Source organism: Pelobates fuscus, chromosome 2, assembly GCF_036172605.1.
Source record: "Pelobates fuscus isolate aPelFus1 chromosome 2, aPelFus1.pri, whole genome shotgun sequence".
Classification (NCBI taxonomy): Eukaryota; Metazoa; Chordata; class Amphibia; order Anura; family Pelobatidae; genus Pelobates; species Pelobates fuscus.
Genome location: NC_086318.1, coordinates 383,466,053 through 383,485,715, shown reverse-complemented (window position 1 = coordinate 383,485,715; position 19,663 = coordinate 383,466,053).

The window sequence follows — 19,663 nt, the reverse complement described above, 5'->3', positions numbered from 1 at the left end:
GGAGTAATCGTGTGCACATTAGTGGTAAAGGAGACAAATTATGAGTGGTGATGCCTCTAAGAGTAGGTGTTATTTTAATCCCCAAGTAGGTAATATGTGTGTGTCTCCAATCAAAGGAGAATGTGTTCTTTAGTTTTTGTACTGCGGTTGTTGGAAGTCTGATTGGTAGGGCTTGAGTTTTTGCTTTGTTCAGCTTATAGTATGATATTGCGCTATATTCGTCTAAAATTCGCATAAGATGGGGTAAGGCTTGCATTGGTGTAGACAGAGATATTAAAACATCATCAGCAAACATGGACAGTTTATACTCCTTAGCAGATACATGAACCCCTGTAATTTCTTTACATTCTCGTATTTTATAAGCTAAAGGCTCCAAGGACAGCACAAACAAGAGGGGTGATAAAGGGCAACCTTGGCGGGTGCCGTTGGTAATTGGGAAGGGCTGCGACAGAAAACCAGCATTAGAAACATTAGCCGTAGGGTTAGAATATAGGGTGACGATGCCAGTGATAAATGTCGTAGGAAACCCAAATTTTAGGAGGACTTGCTCCATATAGCACCAATTTAGCCTATCAAAGGCCTTCTCCGCGTCCAGCGCTAAGAGAAGACCTTCCATATTCCGTGATTCCATATGGGATAATATATTCAAAATTTTTCTCGTATTGTCTGAACCTTGCCTATATTTAACAAAGCCAGATTGGTCGTTATGAATTATCCTTGTCATTATGTGTTTCATTCTCTCAGCTAAGACTTTAGCATACAATTTTGCGTCACAATTCAGCAATGAAATAGGCCGAAAGTTTTGACATAGAGTGGCTGATTTGCCAGGTTTCGGCAGAGTGGAGACGTGGGCTCGTAACATCTCCTTTGGCATATTGCCGTTTAGGAAACAGTGGTTTAGGAGCATTGTAAGAGGGGAAATGAGAGTCCCAGAAAACGTCTGGTAGTAAATGTTAGGGAGGCCATCCGGACCTGGTGATTTTTGTGCGGGTAAGGTCTTAATCACCTGTAACAATTCAGTTTCGGTAATCGGGCATGTGAGGAGATCTATGTCTGATTTGTGTAGTTTGGGAATGTTAACTGATTCTAAAAATTCCTGAATTTGGGCTATCGATGGCGTGTGCGTGTCCGTGTCTTCCCGGAGGTTGTACAGTTTCTTATAGTATTGTGCAAATTCGTCCACAATTTTTTGGGGGTTTGTGATTTTGCTATTGTCAGAGGATTGGAGCCAAGCCACCCGTGAATTGGCCATTCGTGCTTTCAGTTTGGACGCTAACACCGCACCAGATTTGTTCCCATGTGCAAAGAATTTAAATTTACATCTTTGTAACATATAGTTTGTTTTTTCTAGTTCAAATTCCTGTAGTTTAGTTTGGAGTTTCCTCAGTTCACTAGATTGCGCTGGGGTTGGACTATTTTTATTGGTGTGCGTAAGAGCCGTTATGTCTGCTAGAAGTGTGCGATACTTTTCTTCTCTTATGCGTTTGGCTCGGCTAGCATGTTTAATGAACAGACCTTATGGGCCAGCCATATTGTGTCTATGGAGAAGTCTTGGGTGGTATTGAGTTCAAAGTAAGAGGCCAAATCTTCTTTAATTTGGGCAACGATAAGAGGGTCTTTTAATAAAGTGTCATTGAGACGCCAAGTTCCTTTTCCTATAGTGGAAAATTTTTCTTTTATCGATATGGTAATAGGGGCATGGTCAGACCATGTAATAACCCCAATATGTGCTGCCGTTACTGTCGGTGTAATGGATGCATGAGTCAAGAATCTATCGATTCGTGAATACGAATTATGTGCCTGAGAGTGGAACGTGTAATCCTTTTCTGAGGGATGCAATACCCTCCATATGTCTAATAGACCCGCATCGTGTATTGCTGTTCTAATGTGTGTTGCCACCTGAGATCTTTTTTGAGCGGTTGCATGTGTTACTGATGTGTCTGATGAAGTATCTAGACCACTGTCCAGGATAAAATTCGTGTCCCCTCCTATAATTAGCGTCCCAACAGAGTGCATGTGAGCTAAAGAGATCATTTTATTCGCAAAATCTATTTGATTCTCATGTGGACCGTACACGTTCAGTAATGTGTATGGTTCATTATTTATGCAGCATTGAATGAGGATGAATCTACCCTCCTTATCTTTCACAACTTTTTGGAGTGCAAAAACTACATCTTTGTGCACCAATATCGACACCCCTCTTTTCTTTTTGGTATAACCAGTGTGAAAATTAATTGGGAAGGATTTGGAATAAAATGTAGGCATATGGCCCTTCAAAAAATGGGTTTCTTGATAGAATGCTATATTTGCTCCTAGCTTTTTTGCTTCAGCCAGGGCCAGTCTCCTCTTATGAGGGGAGTTCAGGCCTTTGGCGTTAAGGGACATTATAGTTAAAGCCATAGATAGTGGAAGTATGTGCGACCAGCGATACCATTGCAAATGCCTTTTGATAGGTGCCCGTATTGATACCTATAATATCACTTAAAAATTTTATGTCAATTGCCCATTTGGCCCTTATGCCGTGCTTATTATTTGCACCTACGTGGTGCACGCCCACAAACGATTTTGAGCGGTACCGGTATGTCTGAACATGAAAAGTTTTGAAATCCAGGGCATCACAGCGCTTCCTATCCTTATAGCCTGAATTAACCTGTCCGCCAAGCCTATTTGGCGCCCTATTGCTTATGCATATACAATTAAACACAACACAGCACATTGTGAATCTGAACCTGCTGATATATGATGCTATATCTCGTGACACAGGGGTAAGGGATATAAGGTGTACATAACAGACATAATGCCCTAGGGCAACTATATACATAAGGACAAACCAGGACATAGAGTCCACTGTCCAAGTAAAAGTAAAAAGTTTCGGCCCTACGGAGCCATAATGGGGGAGGGTAGATGTAAATTATTTGTACCTGACCCCGCCACTCTTAATGCCTATTCTGTCGTGGTGACCTCCGGCCGCCAACGACCGGTAAGACCTGCACTTTCAGGGGAGATAGTTTCAAGGCCACGTCAATGGCCAGTAATGCCCAAAATTCAAGAGTATTTGAAAGATGGTAGAGCTAATAGCCTGTTGAGTATCTTAACTTTCAGATACCGCCTGGCACAGAAATATACCAACTTAGCAATAAAAACGATAATAGTAATAACAGAAATAATAATAATAGTAACGATATGGTCTTCTCACGTGTCATCACGGATCACCGTCGTAAAAGATCAAGGCTGCACTTGTCAGCTATTAAGGGTAAAGTCTCATTTGTTTCTTGCCACATGAGTCCAGTCCTTAGTGATCTTCGTAGGTGATTTGTGTGTGATTTTAGTAGAATTGCCATCTTCTGGGTATTCAATAGCGATCTCCCACTCCTTCAATAGCTTTACTCCTTCCGTCAGGGATCTGATCTGGTGTTCCAAACCATTTTTCTTGACTATAATACGTGTGGGGTAACCCCATTTGTAAGATATCTCAGAGTCTCGTAATGCTTTGGTGACAGGCATAAATTCCTTACGTTTCATTAAGGTGGCTGCAGATAAATCCACGAATAATTTAATCCCGTCATATTGTGCCGGCATGTTGCTGGTAATTCGCGCAGCGCGCATTATGGCTTCTTTGGAGACAAAGTGATGCACCCGGGTAATAACATCTCTGGGCACAGAGGGTGCCAGAAATTTGGGCTTTGGCAGCCTGTGCACTCGGTCCAAACAAAGGTCCCGGTCCGAGAGTTCTGGACAGAGTGTTTTGAAGAAGTTGAAAGTATATTCTCTCAGCTCTGCGGGGCCTATTTCCTCAGAAATCCCCCTAATACGTATATTATTACGTCGGTCTCGATCTTCTTGATCGGCTACCTTTGCTGTGAGATAGGTGAGTTTTTCTTCCATGGCGTCATATGCACCTGCCAGGGAGTTGTGAGCAGCAATAATTTCTTCCGATTTATCCTCTAGTAGAGATGTGCGTTCCCCAATAGCCTGTATATCTGCCCTCACATCGCGGGCTAGTTTGGAGAAGTCTGCCTGGAGTGATTGTTGTAGATCTTGTAGCAATCTTTGAAGGGTCGATTCCGATGTTGGTATAGCAGTCCCTATTGAAATTGAGGTGCTGTCACTCCTATCTGAGCGCGCCGCGGGAGATGTTGGGCCGCCGGCGCCATTTTGAGAGGTCCGTCGCGGAGGCGTTAGTGCCGCGATTTTCATTGTTGCAGGGCGAATTTTGTTTTTTTTAGTTGCCCTTTGTGCCATGGCTACCTCGGGCGTTGTGTGGTGGTGTATAAGTGCTGGGTCAGGTCAGGAATTCTCTTCTAATCGCTGTTTATTACGTACCCTCGCTGGAGCTAACAGCTCACAGAACCATCTCCTCGAGCTGCCAGGCCACGCCCTCCAGCATGCATTTTTTAATGCATTTTTCAATGGTGTTTTATCTAAAAACAGCTTTCAAAATATGCAGATCTCTAGTCTGCTTTCTTGGCAAGCCCTCACCTTCTAACCCTACCCAGACTTTCTGTGGCTGTCCAATCATAGACTTCCCAATGCAGCTCAATATGAAGTCTTTGCAAAGCAGGTGCTCTTACATATTACATAGCTGAAAAGAGACTTGCGTCCATCAAGTTCAGCCTTCCTCACATGTGTTTTTGCTGTTGGTCCAAAAGAAGACAAAAAACCTTGTCTGAAGCGCTTCCAATTTTGCAACAAACCAGGAAAAAATTCCTTCTTGACCCCAAAATAGCAGTCCGAAGTCTCCTTGGATCAAGCTTTGGGCAATTGTTGCCTATTGAGTTTAACTCCACTGAGCTAACCACACCAGGAAGTAACAGGACCTGTTGTCTGCTTGAAAGCAGCAAGGTTAATTTCTTCACTTTTTGCCAAATGAAGAAAGAGGACACACTCTTCACACATATTCACTTCAGCAAACTAAAGTACCTTAGGGGTGTGGAATATACCTTTAACAATCTTTTATTTGAGATATACTTATACACCTGTGAGACATGCTGAAATTCTATGAATTGCAACCAATGGAATTAACTAGGTTTATGATATTTAACATATGGATTTTTAAACTTGACAATAATACAGTTTGGAGGTTTTATAACTCATTATATGAATGTAATGAGGTTTTAGTGATTAGTTGGTTGGGGATATTTGACTTAGAAGTTTATAAAAATGTCTTAATACATAGACAATTTATAGACAGATTATGGAACAGCATTGTGTTAGAGGAACATTTCAAGCACCAAGACCTCTACCATGTGCTTAGTGGTTATAGTGTGGAGTGCTTTGGTACACCCTGCATTGTACTTAGTCAAACTGTTTAAGAATGGTTTACCTGAGGTCCTTCGGGCCCCACTCCTTTCCTCCACTCCCACTATAGTAGAACTGGAAGCTAATGCTCCGCTACAGGTCTCCAAAAAAGGGTTGACTATTTCTGGCACCATAAACAGTACACCATTTTATGGTGTTTGAAGTGTTCCACTAGGCTGCCGTGATTCCTCGTGATTGCAGGTTTATCAGGGCCTTTTTTTCCTGGGTCCACCTATCTGTATACTTTCTGTATGCTTGGATCAACACCACACTAGCATGTGACACTGGCTTTCTCAAGAACTGGGGAAATTCCTATTCCTCTGAGAAGTGGCATTTAGAAAGATTATTCATGGAAAATGAGTAGTAAAGTAGTACTTTTCTTATCAGTTTAATCCCTGTTACGTCCCCCTCATCAGGCCTTTTTTAGTCGAATGTATCGCCCACTGTCAGTCCCTTCCGGATCCATCCCTCATTCATCTTAATAAAGGTGAGGTAATCTAGACTTTTTTGACCTAGGCAACGTCTCTTCTCAGTGACAATACCTCCTGCTGCACTGAAGGTCCTTTCTGACAGGACACTTGAAGCGGGGCAGGCCAGAAGTTCTATCACAAATTGGGATAGCTCAGGCCACAGGTCAATGCTGCACACCCAGTAGTCAAGGGGTTCATCGCTCCTCAGAGTGTCGATATCTGCAGTTAAGGCGAGGTAGTCTGCTACCCTTCAGTCGAGTCATTCTCTGAGGATGGACCCCGAAGGGCTGTGGCGATGCGTAGGACTTAAAAAGCTCCGCATGTCCTCCATCAACAACACATCTGTAAAGCGTCCTGTCCTTGCCGTCGTGGTCGTGGGAGGAGGAGGATTACTTTCACCTCTTCCCCTGTTAGATTCCCGTTGTGCTGTGACATCACCCTTATACGCTGTGTAAAGCATACTTTTTAATTTATTTTGGAACTGCTGCATGTGGGCAGATTAGCAGGAACTGCTCAAGACGAGAGACGGAGTGGCGGATGGTTGAGAGGGGGCAAGGAGGACAGCAGTGGTTGACGTGGCTGAAGATGCTGGACCAGGAGGAGGATGGCGGCTTTGAGTTTGTGTGCTGCTTGTACTCATGTGTTGATCCCATAGGTGTTTGTGATGTGCGATCATGTGCCTTCGCAAAGCAGTTGTACCTAGGTGGGTGTTGGACTTCCCACGACTCAGTGTCTTTTGGCACAGGTTGCAAATGGCATCGCTGTTGTCAGAGGCAGACACACATCTGACAACTCAGCAAAGGAAGCAGCAGCGGGTACAACATCATCATCATCACACCGTACGTCCATGTGTGTAATGCTGCCTGACTGAGACGTATTCCTGTTATCTACATCCTCTGCCAATAATGGTTGCGCATCTCTCATTTCTTCCAACTGATGTGTAAATAACTCCTCTGACAGATCAAGTGAAGTGGCTGTGGTGCTAGTGTTGGTGGTGGCGGCAGGCGGGCGAGTGGTAACTTGAGAGGTGCCCGAAGCTAAGCTGGAGGATGGTGCGTCAAGGTTCCGAGCGGAAGCTGTAGAAGATTGGGTGTCCTGTGTTAGCCAGTCAACTATGTCCTCAGAACTTTTCGAGTTCAGGGTACGTGGCCTCTGAACACTGGGCATTATTCTAGGGCCAAAGAGAATCACAGCACCACGACCACGATGGCCCCTGCGGGGTGGCCTGCCTCTGCCTGTCATTTTTTTTTCGATTAGTAGTACTATGTGTGCAAGCTACTGTGACAACAGATATGAGTGTCACTGTGCACTGGCAGAAGTTGGCAGAGTAGACGCTGTTGGCCTGACACACATGCTTGCAGACAACTAACTGCTATTCAATCTATTACAGTCAAAATGTTATTTTTTTTTAATGTACACTACTGTTACACCAGATATGAGTTGCACTGGTGTGACACTGTGCCCTGGCAGGCCCTGAAACGCACATGCGTGAAGGAAACTGACTGCTATTATTTCACAGTCAAATTTCTAGTTTTTTTTTTTAATGTACACTACTGTTACACCAAATATGAGTTGCAATGGTGTGACACTGTGCCCTGGCAGGCCCTGAAACGCACACGTGTGAAGGAAACTGACTGCTATTATATTACAAACAAAAAAGTTTAGTTTTTTTCAAAATTCAAGCTATTGTGACACCAGATATGAGTGGTGGCACTGGGCAAGTGGGCACAGTATACGCTGTGAGCCTGACACACACGCTGGCAGGCAGGCAACTGCAATTAGATTACACAGAAAAAAAAGCAGACTGACGTTCTAGCCCTAAAAAGGGCTTTTTGGGGTGCTGTCCTTACAGCAGAGATCAGATGAGTCCTTCAGGACTGTAGTGGACACTGAATACACTAGCCTAGCTATCGATTTCCCTATTAAATCAGCAGTAGCTACACTGTCCCTCCTCTCACTAAGAATGCAGCTTCTGGGGGGGCGGGGCCTGGCAAGCATGGCGGACGGACGTGCATGAAGTGAGCTCCCTGCATACAGCCTGCAAAGTGAGACCCACAGAGGGAATAATACCTTTGGAGGTTGCTCACTGAACACTTACCTGTTCCTGAACACCAGGGAGCTTACCCGATCAAGTTTGTAGCAGCCTATGACTACGCACTGTCCTGAGGCCTATCTGCTCTGGGGGTTCTGTGGCAGGGATAAGCGGCCAATCTCCCGGCCTGGAGCTCTCATCGTGTCTGCACCTCATATCAACAGCCCCGTTTCCCCCCCCCTCTGGACCGGTGGGGGTTATCCCGGTCCCCACCAGGGAAAGGCTAAAGTAACCCACAAGGCTAAATGGCCACTACTCACCCTGAAAAAACGAGCCATCGTGTCACAGCTAAGATGGCCGCCACTCCGACAGAGCAATCAAGCCCACACTGGGAAGCTAAGTTCCATGCAGCCTTTGATGCTCTCTGTGCAGCCTTCTGGAATCGGATTGAATCACAGCAGAGGGCATTGCTACTCACCTCACCTAGGATGGAAGAAATCTCCAGAGGTGCCCCAGCATTGTTCTCTCCTTCAGAACAGAGAGCCAGGGGGGATGGCACACCAACCAGCCACCCACGACAGAACAGGATCGATCCCAGAACCTCACTGGTTACTTATACTGAAGCTGGAGGGCTGGGGGGTGACCAGGCATCTTCTTCCACAGTGGACTGGGCTCGGGGAGCAAGGGTGCTGATGCGCCGACCTGCTGACCCTCGTGGTCTGAGCGATCCTCTGGTGCACCCGGCAGGTGGTGGAAGCACTACTAAGCGGCACATGGATGCGAGTAGAGACGACCACTCTCTGAAGCATGTCAGAGGAATTGGCTAAAACATCTCTGCTGCTGAGAATCTAAAATGCCCTTGTTATGAGGTGTAGTCAGTTGTCTAGCATTTAACAGCACTCACTAAGAGGTTATTTAGTCTACTTATTTCTAGTTTTGATATTCTGATTCACACATGTTGATCTATAACTGGTGGTGTTAATCCCCTTACCCCTCTTCAGTTCAAGCATGTGTATTCAAACACACCTATGCCATTATTTTCACTTATATCAAGACAAGTTTACCTAGCATGATTGTTTTATATTTTAAAAATGTGCAGTTCCTCTTGACATTTTGTTTCATAACTCTAAGTCTGTATTCCAACGTTTTGCATTGCACCATAGGTCATTGTCACTACGTGTATGTTCACTGCACTTCAAAAATAAAGAATATAAAAAAAAAAAGAATGCAGCTTCCGAATGAATCTAAAATGTATGCTGTCCAGGAGGTGGGAGGGTCTGGGAGGCAGGGTCTGCTGCTGATTGGCTGGAAAGTGTCTGCTGACTGTGAGGTACAGGGTCAAAGTTTACTCAATGATGATGAATAGGGGGCATATGTTCGCCCGCCGTGGCGAACAAGCTATGTTCGCCAGGAACTATTCGCCAGCGAATTATTCAAGACATCTCTACGCCCGATCTTAATAAATGGCCACAACCATCTTGTTTTCCTCCTCCCATGATATATGCTGTTTTAACTTCTGTGGGATTGATTTTACTGATGGATTGTGGGTAAAATTATTAATAACTAAAACAGAACTTTTTGAGCCACACCCATTGTCACATTTTATCAACATGGCCGCTATTCCATTAGGCAAACCCTTGTGCACGCTTAAGGTCTTTGATTTGTCTTCAATGACACCTGTAATTCTCTTGTGAATATCAAAACATGACTGGAACATTCTGTTAAAATTTTTGTTATTTAAACATACTGGAGTATAGTGGCATAAATGTTTTTTTACACTCAGGTAAACATGACAAACACTTTTATTTATTTATTTTTTTCATCTTTATACTTTCTAATGAATATACTTATTCATTAGAATAATAAAAAATATACTTAGAAAAAAAGTGTTATAAAACAAAATACAATAAGAGGAAAATCTGAAAAAGTCCTATTGCTTTGTGTTCTTATGTACATGTGTTTCATGTTCATATGTACATATGTTAGTTATTATGTACATACTTCACTTGATGTAGTGGGGAGTTATTTTATCTTTTTGATTTAACCACAGTTTTAATGATGCTTAGCTTGAGGAGATCTGAGATAGCTAGTGTCAGCTGAGGGAACTCTAGAGGGTGAAATTGAACAGTCCATGGGTAGGACATTTGTTTACTTGGACTCTAACCTTATTAGCATAAAAAGCATTATTAGGCTTCCAAAAAAGGCTGTCTTTGCTTGTTCGAATATACTGAATGCCAGTTTGGGAGAGTTGTCTGAATACAAATCAAGGGTGGAGTGTGCGTACAGATATAACCCCACGTTTTCTGAAGCTATACAGAGATAGAGATATACAGAAAGAAAAAGTATAAAATGTTTTGTGTCTGTACCTCAAATAAACACAAATTCTGCTCAACTAACTTCCTTTACTCAATAAGTGAAAATCAGTAAAGTAAACATCTGGTCAAATTCCTTCAATATATTAGCATATAAGCCTCAAGAAGAGGCTGGTCTGCTCTTTAGTGGAGTCTAGTGATGCATTTTGGCCCATTTTAACCCCTTAAGGACCAAACTTCTAGAATAAAAGGGAATCATGACATGTCACACATGTCATGTGTCATTAAGGGGTTAAAAGAGGTCAGAGAACAAAACTCCCTAGATACAGAATAAAATAGTATATACCACGCCCAGCGTTTTTGTGAAATTGTTTTGACATTTTTATACATACGTTTATTGTTGGATTATTCCAACATAGTTGACCTCAAAGAAAAAAACAAAAAATAGAATAATAGTGCAGTACAGAATTTAATAGGTATGTGATGTTGGAATAAAAGCTATTTTTTACTGTAAGACCGTGAGTGCAGCCATCTACATACAAAACTTAACATATATATATATATATATATATATATATATATATATATATATATATATATATGTTAACTTTTTATTAATAAATAAAAAAAAACAATAAAATAGTAAAAATACTATCATGGACTTCACTTTATGCATTTTGCCTCTTCAAGGCTTCATCAGAAGTGTGGCTATGTCCTTAAAAGTCCGTGTTTACATAGGGTATTGTTGATTAAGAATCGCTTACTGGTGAGTCTCCTGTTACTAAGCTGGAACGCACGCGTCATACTGAAAGTGATGCGGCGTATAACCAGCTTTGGTAGCATTATGTACTGCACTATTATTCTATTTTTTGTTTTTTTTTGTTTTTTTCTTTGAGGTTAACTATGTTGAAATAATACAACAATAAATGTATATATAAAAGTTTCTAAAACAATTCACAAAAACCCTGGGGCGTGGTATATACTATTGTATTCTGTATTTTTGCTGATTGATTAGGTTTGGGAATCCTGATTAAATTTACCGCTGCAAGTAGTACTGACTATAGTGAGCGCCCATATTCTTGCTGTAAATACTCAAGAGATGTCAGAAGACAAAAATTAAGAGGACAAAGAAGAAAATAAGAGCTGGATTGTGCTGTGGTGATGTAAACTGACTATTGTAGGTTTCTGGAGTTACTGAACAGAATATCCTGAAGTATTTTCCTATAGATATAGCTATGATCTTATGGTCTATGTGAAACATTCAAAGGGTATAAAGATCATTCCAAATATATATATATATCCAATGTGCGCAATCTGCTGGAAATAAAATAATCTTTTTTTTTTCTTGCATAAACTTGAGTTATATCTTATATCTGTATTGTGGTTATTGAGTGGGAAGAAACTATTTTTTTTGCGCAACAAGATTCTTGTGGGTTGTTTGAGTGTTCTCAGTATATTGTAGAAAAAAACAGTCATACATATGAGATGAAAGAAAGACATAGCAACAGAAAGACAGAGAAAGAACACAACTGTGAATTATGTCTCCATTATTTATGATGAAACATAAATAATGGGGACAATATTACCATTGAGGGGTTCTGAAAACATAATATATCATAAGACCTTATGTTGAGCTGTTTATAGTTCCAGAAATCCAATATTGGATTTGTTTCCTCAAATACACACTTCTGCATTACGTGACTTTTATATAACATTTTAATTACTTAGGATTGGGGCTAGTGTTATGACTATGGATAGGTTTAAGGATAGGGTTATTTCAATCTTAGGACAGCATCAGAACGTACATTTCATGGTCTGTCTGAGATTGGTTGTTGTTTCTCTCCTCGACATCAGCTGATATTTTTGACTCCTGTCTTCAATCACATTGGTTTCCCTGTAGTGAAATGCTAAGAGAGGAACTGATGCAAGGCTATATACCAGGGATAGGCAACCTTCGGCACTCCAGATGTTGTGGACTACATCCCCCATGATGCTCTTACACCCATAATCCTGGCAAAGCATCATGGGAGGTGTAGTCCAAAACATCTGGAGTGCCGAAGGTTGCCTATGCCTGCTATATACTGTCTTGGTCTTCCCAGCTCTTTTCGGCATATCAGTAATTGGAGAAGTAGTTAAGTAATCGCCGTAGCCAAACATAGCACCTACTGCCCAGAAGTATAACTCCCTTTAATCCCAGCAGATCAGGTTATGGGTGTCCCAATGCTGCCCTGGCATTAGGGGTTTCTCTACTGCACAGTATCATTCACTCTATGTATCATGGGTTTTTATACATGGTGTGATGATGTCCAATATATAGTAAGAGATTTGAAAACATGATTAGTCAATGTATGTCTGTGTTAAGTAAAAATTCGTACAATCACATTGCTCTATCCCATCAGTTTTGTCGTGAGCATCTTCATGCAAGTATTAAAACCCATATATAAAAGGAGAAAGGGAAAATACAAAATACAGTCATCAGAAGCAATGGTTCTGACGTACAGATAAATGTAATTTCCTAAGCACAAATCATTTAGGGTCACAGGGAATCAGATGACAGGTGGCATATGTTAGAATCAGGTTTATTCCTCTCTGGTGACTATTCCAAAGGAAGGGAGTAAATCTTGGCCATGGCTTAGCTTGAAAAGTTTTGTACAAGTCAACATCATCACTTACTATAAATCATGGTTTGTTTATAACATAGTTATCCGCTGCAGCTTTATACGATAAATATGACTTCCAAAAGTTGTATTTCTTTTCATATTTCTGCAGTCTATATGTTTCATTTTAAGATTACATTACACATCCCAGATACAATCACAAACCTATTTCCCCTTTCACTAAAGCTTAGAATTCTGGGTAAGGATAAGCCATTGAAACCAATAAGAGATGAATCTAAACTCTGTTTTCACTCACCCTTACCCTATAGCCTTATTACTGTATGGTCTCCAGACCCTGCCGGCTTGTAGAATAGAAAAAGATGGACAAACACATTCTAACCTATTTTAGTAGCTACTAAGTTATGTGAAGGCCTTTCCATTGGCAGCAATGTTCATTCCTGGGCTATGTCCAGCTGACCCACGTCTTTCCTTTAGTCTTTTGTTTCACCATGTTCATTTTTCAGTGAGCAGTGCAAGACTTAAGAATGTTTAGTATTTTCGCTCCATTATGGAAAGAATAGATCTATGGATAACTAGATAGAAGTAGAGTACAGATGATTAATATCAAATGCGAATTTTCTCCAAATACCATTTAGAAAGAGGGAAAGAAAAACAAAGAAAATTCTGCTTCATATGTTGTGACATAGGACATTTTGCATGCATTTGCAAATTATAATGAACAGAAAATAAAAGACATTTAATGCATCTCTAAACACAACCTATGGGGGCGGGGCCGGGCGGCCATGCCAGCAGGCTGCAAGTCACTGCAGCTCCTGGGGAACTCGACAAATATTGGGTAAAAACCCATCATAATCGGCATAGGACCCCCTGGAGGGGCAAGATACCTGGCCCTGGAGTGGCCCGGTGCAGCTGGAACACCTGATATCGGGTGGACCGGGTCCTGGAGAGCTGCTCCGAGGCTGGGGAGACTGAGGCCTACCCGGGAGAGTGGGGCGGACGGCCGCTGCCTCGCTTCCCGCCCCGGCAACTACTGAGACCCACGACTTAACCAAGGTCCCCGGCCCCGCTTACCCCCCCTCTGGGCCGGCGGGGGTTATCCCGGCCCCCACCAGGCGGGCAACATCTCGGCAGTGCTCCCAGGCGACTCACCGCCAACAGCCACCATGCGGCCCTTACAACATGGCCGACTGCAATGAAGAAGGTGCGCTGTGGGGGAACTTACATAACACAAGGCCTGAGCTGTAACCTCCCAAAGCACTTCAAGGTAACCACGATGGGGCAGCGACGGAGACCTGCGGCTCTGCTGGCTACTCAGACCGTGAGCAGACTCAATCACCAGCGGCGGACCCAGCACGGACGTACACTGAGCATACCTCACCGGAGCTCCTCACAATCCAATCCGCGAACCAACATCTTAACAGTGCCGGGAAGGTCGCCCCCAAACGAATACCCCACTACAGAGCTGCCCACAACTGGTTCCTGCGCCCGCAAAGCGGCATGCCCGCACTCACAACCGCTGACATGTTGATCTGCAGTGGGCTCCAGAAACGTAAGGCACTTAGTGGTGCCCTACGAGGACTCTATGTGCTGAAGAAGAGGACACTGACCGACAACATTCCTGCTGCCACAGCGATGGGTACCCCAGCTCCTTATGGCAGACGGCAATTGCAGCCGGAGTTGCTGGACATGTTGCTGACAGCCGTCCTAACAGGAACCCAGGCTGTGGGTACTATTAAACGGACATGCCTACTACTCGTACTATAACTGAGACTACAGTATATAAAGGTTTTAACGCCCTGATTAGTGCAGATCATAACCTAATATGCCATAACCTGCCTGGTGGCATAACCTTAACTTGAGTAAGCGTCTGTAGACAAGCTGTTATGTTATTATGAGTATATGCCTAAACGTACCGTATTCAATTGTTTAATTAACCTTATTATATATATATATCCTGCTTGCATTACTCATCTAGCTATATAACTAAAAATGTTGAACATCATCTTATTAGAAAGCGATCTTAACATAAAAATGTGCAAGTACAAACGTAAAAAAGAATGCACTGCTTAACTGCCATAATTGTAAAACCACTGTGATATGTTTATGCTTACGAACGCTATTGGGGCAGAGTAAGCGGTTATGTCTATGCATGCACTCAAAAATAAAGAATTTAATAAACACAACCTATGTGCAAACAGATGTGATCGAGCATTTTCCATTTTTATGAATTGCTTTGTATGCTTCCACATGGTCTACTCTATGTTCAGGATTCTCAAGTATCACAAATTCTGTAAATATTGTAAATGTACCTCAACATTAATCAACATATGTACAATAGGTAAGCAGGATAAACATTTAATTCCAACAAAACACGTATGACATACGGACGTAATTGCTATGCTAAGAAGGACAATGGAAATTGCAATAAGAGAGTTATATGATTCTCACTAGTTTTCAATGTTTTCTGCAAATTACCGCAGTAAACCCATATTTAAACTCAACATATGATTAATTATATATGCATATATGTTTGTTACATTAACTTAGATAATTGGAGGACAAGCCCAGTGGGTGATTTATATCTGTGAAACTATTGTTTTGGCTGATGATTGGACTGCTTTTTGGGGGATATCTGGAGTGCATAGCCCTTTTGATATAGTGGAAAATTTATTCATACTTACCGTAATTTTCTTTTCCTGGCTATTATTCATGGCAGCATATACACATGGGTTAGCTCCTCCCCTACAGCCGATAGGACAGGAAAACCACCAAGGTTTTAAAAGGAGGCTCCATCCCTAAGGTCCTCAGTCAGTTTACAAGCTCTACAGTACATAAATAGAGACATTAATGGGTGGGAAGTATATGCTGCCATGAATAATAGCCAGGAAAAGAAAATTACGGTAAGTATGAATACATTTTCCACTTTCCTGGCTAATCATGGCAGCATATACACATGGGGAATACCCAAGCTTACAAAGGGAGGGACAGAATAGCCAATCAAATAATCAGAATAATTCAACATAGATAGAAGAATGAACTGAGTTAAGTACTTGAGTACCAAATTGTGCATCATAGACTGTTTTAACGAACAGTATAAAATGCCAGACAAACGTGTCTAAAGAGGTTCAAATGCTGGCTTACAAAAAGTGTCAGCAGAAACCATTGCCATGGCAACCCATGATGCTGCAACAGCATGAGAGGAGAGTGCCCTGATACCCTCCAGCACAGGTAGAGAACGGACGTGACGTCCAAATTGTGCCTCATTAATTGCTTCAATGTCCAATATGAAATGCAGGACAAACTAGTTCAAAGAGGTCCAAATGCCAACTTTACAAAGTTTCAGCAGAGACCATTGCCATGGAAGCCCACGAGATGCAGTACTAGTGGAGAATGTACTAGTGGAGAATGCCCCAAATCCTTTGGTACAGGTAGAGAATGGCATTGAAAGGCTCTCACTTTAGGCAGGATCTCTGGTGCTACATGCAAGACAACCATATCCTGTTGAAATTCAGTGAATGGGGGTACACAGGATCAAGCCTGGAGTTCACCCATTTTCCTTGCTGGGGTACCAGCCATCAGCACCACCATGGGGTACCACCATGGAAGCTCCTTCTAGAGGTTCGAATAATGGTTCAGTCAGGGCCCGTGAGACCAGTGCTACGTCACATATTGGCTTCACCACACTCAGTGGAGGCATGATTTCATTCAATGCCTATATGAAGCAAAGTGCAGCTAAGTGCACACATTCACCTTGCTGAGGTACCAGTCATCAGCAACAGCAACGTCTGGGCTAACATCATGGAAGCTCCTGCTAGAAGTTCAGTCAGAGTCTGTGAGACCAGTGGTACGTCACATATTGGTTTCAACACTCTCAGCGGAGGCTTGAGTTCAATTGTTGCTTACATGAAGCAAAGCACCAGGGGCATCAACGCTCAATCAGTACCCTTCAGTACAGGTAGAGAATGACATAGATAAGCATTCACCATAGGCAGGATCTTCAGGTGCCAAATGCAAGACGACCATATCTGTTGAAAAGTAGTGAAAGGGGATTCACAGGATCAAGCCTGGAGTTCACCCATTTTCCTTGCTGGGGTACCAGCCACCAGCACTTTCTGTGCTACCACCATGGAAGCTCCTTCTAGAGGTTTTGAATAATGGTTCAGTCAGGGCCCGTGAGACCAGTGGTACGTCACATATTCGCTTCACCACACTCAGTTGAGGCATGATTTCAATCAATGCCTATATGAAGCAAAGTGCAGCTAAGTGCTCCTCTAGAGTGTTATAACACAGAACCTTTCAAGGCCTGAACAAGGAGTAATTCCAACATACAAATGAATGGAAATATTGTGCAACATGGTCCAAACATTGTGCAACCAATCTTATAAAAACTGTAATTCAAGCTAATAATCGACCAATGAGGTTCTGTTCACTGGAAATTCAGAGATCTAATCCCTCTTTCAGCTGCCAGGGTAAGGTGTAACTCCACTGATGGGGACATAGTAAGTGGCTGGCTCCAATAATCTTTCTCTTGTTAGACCAAGATAGGAAGGATCTGTAAGGAATCCAGAGATGCCATTGGGCCCATCTGACAAGTCTGCTAGTGGAAGCCAGGATTCCTAGTAGTTGCATCTATTTTCTTGCTGTTACCAAGCAGAAATGAAGAAACTGGGAGAGAAAACCTTTTCAATCTGTGGAACTGTTCCCAAGATAGGGAAAAGCAGAGCATAGAATCTTCCACTTGGGAATGTCAACCACTGAGCTGGTCTGAAACCGCTTTTCTTGATATTCATCAAGCAGCCAAACTTTAGAAGTTATGAAATAACTATATACCTCTGTGTGCCTGCCTTCTGAGGGTCTAAGGCTATCAGAAGTAGATCCTCCAGATAATGGAACCAGGTGGAGTTATGGACTCTCAATAACACTATAAGCACATATAAAGGTTCTTGGGGCCACATTGAGGCCAAATGGTAGGTTCTCTTCTGAGCTAATGCCGAAGATCTCTGCAGATTGGACTGAAAGTAAGCATCCTTGAGATATATAGAGGTAAGGAAATTATCCTTCCAGATTGCTTGAGATATGGATCTGATTGACTCCATCCCGAAGACTCTGACATTCAGCCTCTTGTTGGCCCCTCTTATGCCCAGTGTAGGCTTTCATGTGCTTTTCCTTTTAGCACCAGAAGAGAGGCGAAACTTGTCCCTGGAACTGCTCTTGTTCTGGGACCTAAAAAAAAAAATCACCTCTTCGTCCAGAAGGCTTCTTCCTTCAGTGCTTTACCTTTTGATTCATTGGCCTGTTGGTATGGAGACTCCTGTGCCCGTTAAGAAAAAACTCCAGTCTATTTCAATCTGGACCCTGGATACCACTCAAGCCTCCAGAGTATGACGAGCCCAGGTATGTGTGATCAGAAAAATGAGGCTCCTAGTACTGGAGGAGATATGTTCATTGCTGAAGAGCAAAACAACTGCGTTATAGCTCCATTAGAACCTTGAAAGGCAGGTTACCAACTGCCATGAGTCACCTCTGGAGTATTCCCTGCAGGGCCAGTAGCTCCATGTATCTCAGAAATACTGGTCACTGGAGGTTCTCCGGTCAGACTATGAGGAGCTGGGATCCTTGGAACTTCCATCCTAAGGTACCAATACCTTGCAGCCCTCATTCGCCTTTTCAATGGAATTATCCAAAGTTTTCCCAAACAGCACCACCCCTTCAAATAGAATGGTGTAGAGGGCAGACTTGGAGGATGAGTCATCATCCCAGAAATAGAACCATAATGCTTTCTTAGCTGCTATAGATAAAGCCATTTGATCCAGAGAAAATCCTAGTTACATCTAGGGAAGTTTCTGTGAAGAAGTCAGTAGTAACCTCAGACTGCCTCTTCAATCTTGGCTTTTAATATCTCTCTCCATAGTAGCCTTTAGATCTTTAATCACATATTTCATGTTTGTAGAAACAGCAGCGGAAGTCACAGCTGGCTGGCCTCCTGCAATGGTAGGCGTAAAATTTTGGACAGGTCTGCGTCCACCTATGATCCATAAGTGTTCAACTTAGGTGGTGTAGTTCTGGGGTTGGAAATAACTTCCTCCACAGGGTAAAGCTTGGCCTCTTTTCTTACCCCTAAGGCCTCTGGAACTTACTTTGTAAGCCCTGCCCGCATGTCATGTGGCTGCACAGTGATAGGTCATGCTGAAGCGACAACCTTCTGGAGGAAGTCAGTGCATAACCGATTCCTTCCACTGTTTTCTCCTCATAACCAGATCCTGGTGAAGAATCAGACACCTGACAAATAATAATAACTAGATATTACCTGTGGTAAAGTATTAAGAAAAAATGTGCACTGTTAAATTCTATAAGAAACCAGCAAAACAGCTTTAAAACAGGCTGAAGACAGCACTTATCCATGTCTGGAGACCCTGCAAATACTTACCAAATAAGTGTGGTATGTTTACTGTAATTTTCCCTTTATTTTAGGCACTTTCTGGCAATTGCCCTTATCCAAGATGGCTGCCACAACTTGTATTCCCACAATGCAAGTCATCTGTATTAGGCCCAATAAGGCACAAACTGGGGCCTATTCCGAGTGTGTTTGCTGTGTAGAGACCAGGGAGGACTCTGTCTGAAGCCTACATGGCCCCTAAACACCCAGGGTGCTGGGAATAAATCACTGGGACCGAGGGGAAGCAAAATAGATAACAAAAGTGCCTGCAAGGGAGTTGAAAAGGCAACCACGTGCAAAAAATCAAAGTTTAAAGGCACCACAGTCTAAAGGCCTCAAGATATAAAAGGTAACAGTTTTCAAAGTGTATCACAGTTTTAAAATATATCAGTCTTCAAATGCACTGCAGTTTTCCAAATGTACAGCAGTTTCCAATGACTTGCGGTATTACATGCAACAGTATTAAATGCAAATTTAAATGAAACAGTTTTAAATGC